Source organism: Cottoperca gobio, unplaced genomic scaffold, assembly GCF_900634415.1.
Source record: "Cottoperca gobio unplaced genomic scaffold, fCotGob3.1 fCotGob3_306arrow_ctg1, whole genome shotgun sequence".
NCBI lineage: Eukaryota > Metazoa > Chordata > Actinopteri > Perciformes > Bovichtidae > Cottoperca > Cottoperca gobio.
Genome location: NW_021166916.1, coordinates 52,506 through 60,023, shown reverse-complemented (window position 1 = coordinate 60,023; position 7,518 = coordinate 52,506).

Below are 7,518 nucleotides of genomic sequence, written 5' to 3'. Positions count from 1 at the left end.
CAAAGACAAAACATCACTACAAAGAGACACAACATGGACACAACATGACTACAAAGAGACACAACATGACTACAAGACACAACATGACTACAAAGAGAACAACATGACTACAAAGAAAAACATGACTACAAAGACACAACATGACTACAAAGAGACACAACATGACTACAAAGAGACACAACATGACTACAAAGACACAACATGACTACAAAGAGACACAACATGACTACAAAGACACAACATGACTACAAAGAGACACAACATGACTACAAAACACAACATGACTACAAAGACACAACATGACTACAAAGACACAACATGACTACAAAGACACAGCATGACTACAAAGAGACACAACATGACTACAAAAGACACAACATGACTACAAAGAGACAATATGACTACAAAGACACAACATGACTACAAAGAGACACAACATGACTACAAAGACACAACATGACTACAAAGAGACACAACATGACTACAAAGACACAACATGACTACAAAGACACAACATGACTACAAAGAGACAAACACATGACTACAAAGAGACAACATGACTACAAAGACAACATGACTACAAAGAGACACAACATGACTACAAAGAAACATGACTACAAAGAGACACAACATGACTACAAGACACAACATGACTACAAAGACACAACATGACTACAAAGAGACACAACATGACTACAAAGACACAACATGACTACAAAGACACAACATGACTACAAAGAGACACAACATGACTACAAAGAGACAACATGACTACAAAGAGACAACATGACTACAAAGACACAACATGACTACAAAGAGACAACATGACTACAAAGACACAACATGACTACAAAGAGACACAACATGACTACAAAGACACAACATGACTACAAAGAGACACAACATGACTACAAAGACACAACATGACTACAAAGACACAACATGACTACAAAAAGACACACATGACTACAAAGACACAACATGACTACAAAGACACAACATGACTACAAAGAGACACAACATGACTACAAGAGACAACATGACTACAAAGACACAACATGACTACAAGAGACAACATGACTACAAAGACACAACATGACTACAAAGAGACAACATGACTACAAAGACACAACATGACTACAAAGACACAACATGACTACAAAGAGACACAACATGACTACAAAGACACAACATGACTACAAAGAGACACAACATGACTACAAAGAGACAACATGACTACAAAGACACAACATGACTACAAAGACACAACATGACTACAAAAAGACACAACATGACTACAAAGACACAACATGACTACAAAGACACAACATGACTACAAAGACACAACATGACTACAAAGACACAACATGACTACAAAAAGACACAACATGACTACAAAGACACAACATGACTACAAAGACACAACATGACTACAAAGACACAACATGACTACAAAAAGACACAACATGACTACAAAGACACAACATGACTACAAAGAGACACAACATGACTACAAAGACAAAACATGACCACAAAGAGACACAACATGACTATAAAGACACAACATGACTACAAAGAGACACAACATGACTACAAAGAGACAACATGACTACAAAGACACAACATGACTACAAAGAGACACAACATGACTACAAAGACACAACATGACTACAAAGAGACACAACATGACTACAAAGACACAACATGACTACAAAGAGACACAACATGACTACAAAGACACAACATGACTACAAAGACACAACATGACTACAAAGAGACACAACATGACTACAAAGAGACAACATGACTACAAAGACAAAACATGACTACAAAGAGACACAACATGACTACAAAGAGACAACATGACTACAAAGACAAAACATGACTACAAAGAGACACAACATGACTACAAAGAACACATGACTACAAAGAGACACAACATGACTACAAAGACACAACATGACTACAAAGACACAACATGACTACAAAGAGACACAACATGACTACAAAGACACAACATGACTACAAAGACACAACATGACTACAAAGAGACAACATGACTACAAAGACACAACATGACTACAAAGAGACACAACATGACTACAAAAAGACACAACATGACTACAAAGACACAGCATGACTACAAAGAGACACAACATGACTACAAAGACACAACATGACTACAAAGACACAACATGACTACAAAAAGACACAACATGACTACAAAGACACAACATGACTACAAAAAGACACAACATGACTACAAAGACACAACATGACTACAAAGACACAACATGACTACAAAGACAAAACATGACCAAAAAGACACAACATGACTACAAAGACACAACATGACTACAAAGAGACACAACATGACAAGACATACTACAAAGACACAAACATGACTTACAAAGACACAACATGACTACAAAGAGACAACATGACTACAAAGACAAAACATGACTACAAAGAGACACAACATGACTACAAAGACACAACATGACTACAAGAACAACATGACTACAAAGAGACACAACATGACTACAAAGAACAACATGACTACAAAGACAACAACATGACTACAAAGACACAACATGACTACAAATAGACACAACATGACTACAAAGCGACAATATGACTACAAAGACCAAACATGACTACAAAGAGACACAACATGACTACAAAGACACAACATGACTACAAAAGACACAACATGACTACAAAGACACAACATGACTACAAAGAGACACAACATGACTACAAAGACAAACATGACTACAAAGACACAACATGACTACAAAGAGAACAACATGACTACAAAGACACAACATGACTACAAAGAGACACAACATGACTACAAAGACACAACATGACTACAAAGAAACAACATGACTACAAAGACACAACATGACTACAAAGACACAACATGACTACAAAGAGACACAACATGACTACAAGACACAACATACAAACACACATGACTACAAAGAGACACAACATGACTACAAAGAGACAACATGACTACAAAGACACAACATGACTACAAAGACACAACATGACTACAAAGACACAACATGACTACAAAGAGACACAACATGACTACAAAGACACAACATGACTACAAAGAGACAACATGACTACAAAGACACAACATGACTACAAAGAGACAACATGACTACAAAGACAAAACATGACTACAAAGACACAACATGACTACAAAGACACAACATGACTACAAAGACACAACATGACTACAAAGACACAACATGACTACAAAGAGACAACATGACTACAAAGACAAAACATGACTACAAAGACACAACATGACTACAAAGACCAACATGACTACAAGAGACACAACATGACTACAAAGACACAACATGACTACAAAGACACAACATGACTACAAAGACACAACATGACTACAAAGAGACAATATGACTACAAAGACACAACATGACTACAAAGACACAACATGACTACAAAGACACAACATGACTACAAAGAGACAACATGACTACAAAGACACAACATGACTACAAAGACACAACATGACTACAAAGACACAACATGACTACAAAGAGACACAACATGACTACAAAGACACAACATGACTACAAAAAGACACAACATGACTACAAAGACACAACATGACTACAAAGACACAACATGACTACAAAGACACAACATGACTACAAAGACACAACATGACTACAAAGAGACACTAACATGACTACAAAGACACGACATGACTACAAAAGACACAACATGACTACAAAAGACACAACATGACCTACAAAGAGACAACAACATGACTACAAAGACACAAACATGACTACAAAGCGACACCAACATGTACATACCAAGACACAACATGACTACAAGAGACACAACATGACTACAAAGAGGACACACCTATGACTACAACGAGCACAACATGACTCCAAAGAGACACAACATGACTACAAAAGTACACAACATGGCTACCAAAGACACAACATGACTACAAAGAGGCACAACATGACTACAAAAGACCACAACATGACTTCCAAAGATAACCCCCCCCATGACCTACAAAAGACAAAACCCTATGACTACAAAGACACAACATGACTACAAAGACACAACATGACTACAACGAAACACACATGACTAACAAAAGAGCACAACATGACTACCAAAGACACAACATTGACTAACAAAGAGGACACACTATGACTACAAGACAAAACATGACCTACAAGAGACTACAACATGACTACTAAAGGACACAACATGACTACAAAGAGAACACAACATTGGACTACAAAGACCACAACATGACTACAAAGAGACACAACATGACTACAAAGACACAACATGGACTAACAAAGAGACACAACATGACTACAAAAAGACACAACATGACTACAAAGACACAACATGACTACAAAGAGACACAACATGACTACAAAGACACAACATGACTACAAAGACACAACATGACTACAAAGAGACACAACATGACTACAAAGAGACAACATGACTACAAAGACACAACCTGACTACAAAGAGACACAACATGACTACAAAGACACAACATGACTACAAAGAGACACAAAATGACTACAAAGAAATGACTACAAAGACACACAATGACCACAAAGACACACATGACTACAAAGACACACAAAATGACTACAAAGACACACAAAATGACCACAAAGACACACATGACTACAAAGACACACAAAATGACCACAAAGACACACATGACTACAAAGACACACAAAATGACTACAAAGACACAACATGACTACAAGACACAACATGACTACAAAGAGACACAACATGACTACAAAGACACAACATGACTACAAAGAGACACAACATGACTACAAAGACACAACATGACTACAAAGACACAACATGACTACAAAGAGACACAACATGACTACAAAGAGACAACATGACTACAAAGACACAACATGACTACAAAGAGACACAACATGACTACAAAGACACAACATGACTACAAAGACACAACATGACTACAAAGACACAACATGACTACAAAGACACAACATGACTACAAAGAGACACAACATGACTACAAAGACACAACATGACTACAAAGACACAACATGACTACAAAGAGACACAACATGACTACAAAGACACAACATGACTACAAAGAGACAACATGACTACAAAGACACAACATGACTACAAAGACACAACATGACTACAAAGAGACACAACATGACTACAAAGAGACAACATGACTACAAAGACACAACATGACTACAAAGACACAACATGACTACAAAGACACAACATGACTACAAAGACACAACATGACTACAAAGACACAAACATGACTACAAAGACACAACATGACTACAAAGAGAACAACATATGACTACAAAGAGGACAACATGACTACAACGAGACACCACATGGACTACACAAGACAAACATGACTACAAAGAGACACAAATGACTTACAAAGGACACAACATATGACTACAAAGACACAAACATGACTACAAGAGACACAACATGACTACAAAGACACAACATGACTACAAAGACACACACATGACTACAAAGAGAAACAACATGACTACAAAGAGACACAACATGACTACAAAGACAACAACATGACTTACCAAGACACAACAGGACTACAAAGGACACAACCTGACTTACCAAAGAGGACAACTATTACTACAAAGACACAACATGACTACAAAGAGACCACAACATGACTACAAAGACCACAACATGACTACAACGAGACACAACATGACTACAAGACACCCAACATGACTACAAAGACACCAACCATGACTACAAAGAGGACCAAACATGACCTACAAAGAGACAACATGACTACAAAAACACACATGACTACAAAGAGACACAACATGACTACAAAGACACAACATGACTACAAGACACAACATGCACTACAAAGAGACACAACATGACTTACAAAGACGACAACATGACTACAAAGACAAAACATGACTACAAGAGACAACTATGACTACAAAAGACACAACATGACTACAAAGAGACACAACATGACTACAAAGGACACAACATGACTACAAAGACGACCAACATGACTACAAAGACACAACATGCACTACAAAGAGGACAACTATGACTTACAAAGACCACAACATGACTACAAAGAGACACACACATGGACTACCCCAAGACACGCAACACAACATGACTACAAAGGAGACACAACATGACTAACAAAGACACAACATGACTACAAAGACCAAAACCTTATCCAAAGAGACACAACATGACTACAAAGAGACCACAACATGACTACAAAGGAACAAGACATGACTACAAAGTGACACAACATGACTTACCAAAGACACAACATGACTACAAAGAGCCCCCACAACATGACTACAAAGACACAAACATGACTACAAAGAGCACAACATGACCTACAAAGACACAACATGACTAACAAAGACGACAACATGACTACAAGAGGCACAAACATGGACTACAAAGAGACAACATGACTACAAAGACAAAACATGACTACAAAGAGACACAACATGACTACAAAGACAAACATGACTAAAAGAGACCCAACATGTACTCAAAGCCACACATGACTACAAAGAGACACCACATGACTACAAAATACAAACATGCTCAAAGAGACACAACATTACACAAAGACCAACATGAAACACAAGAGACACAACATGACTACAAAGAGACAACATGACTAACAAAGACAAAAAATGAATACAGAGGACACAACATGACTCAAAGACAAACATACTTAAAAGAGACACAACATGACTACAAAGACACAACATGACTATTACAGAGACACACATGAATCAAGACACAAACAGGACGACAAGACACAACATGACTACAAAGAGACCCAACATTACTACAAGAACACACATTACTAAAAAAGACACAACAAGACTACAAAGAGACACAACATGACTACAAAGACACAACATGACTACAAAGCACACAAACATGACTACAAAGAGACACAACATGACTACAAAAGACACAACATGACTACAAAGAGACACAACAGACTACAAAGGAGACACAATGACTACAAAGACACAACATGACTACAAAGACACACAACATGACTACAAGAGACACAACATGACTACAAAGAGACAACATGACTACAAAGACACACATGACTACAAAGACACAACATGACTACAAAGACACAACATGACTACAAAGAGACACAACATGACTACAAAGACACAACATGACTACAAAGAGACACAACATGACTACAAAGACACAACATGACTACAAAGGACACAACATGACTACAAAGACAAAACATGACTACAAGAGACACAACATGACTACAAAGACACAACATGACTACAAAGACACAACATGGACTACAAGAGACACAACATGACTACAAAGAGGACACACATGACTACAAAGACACAACATGACTACAAAGAGACACAACATGACTACAAAGACAACAACATG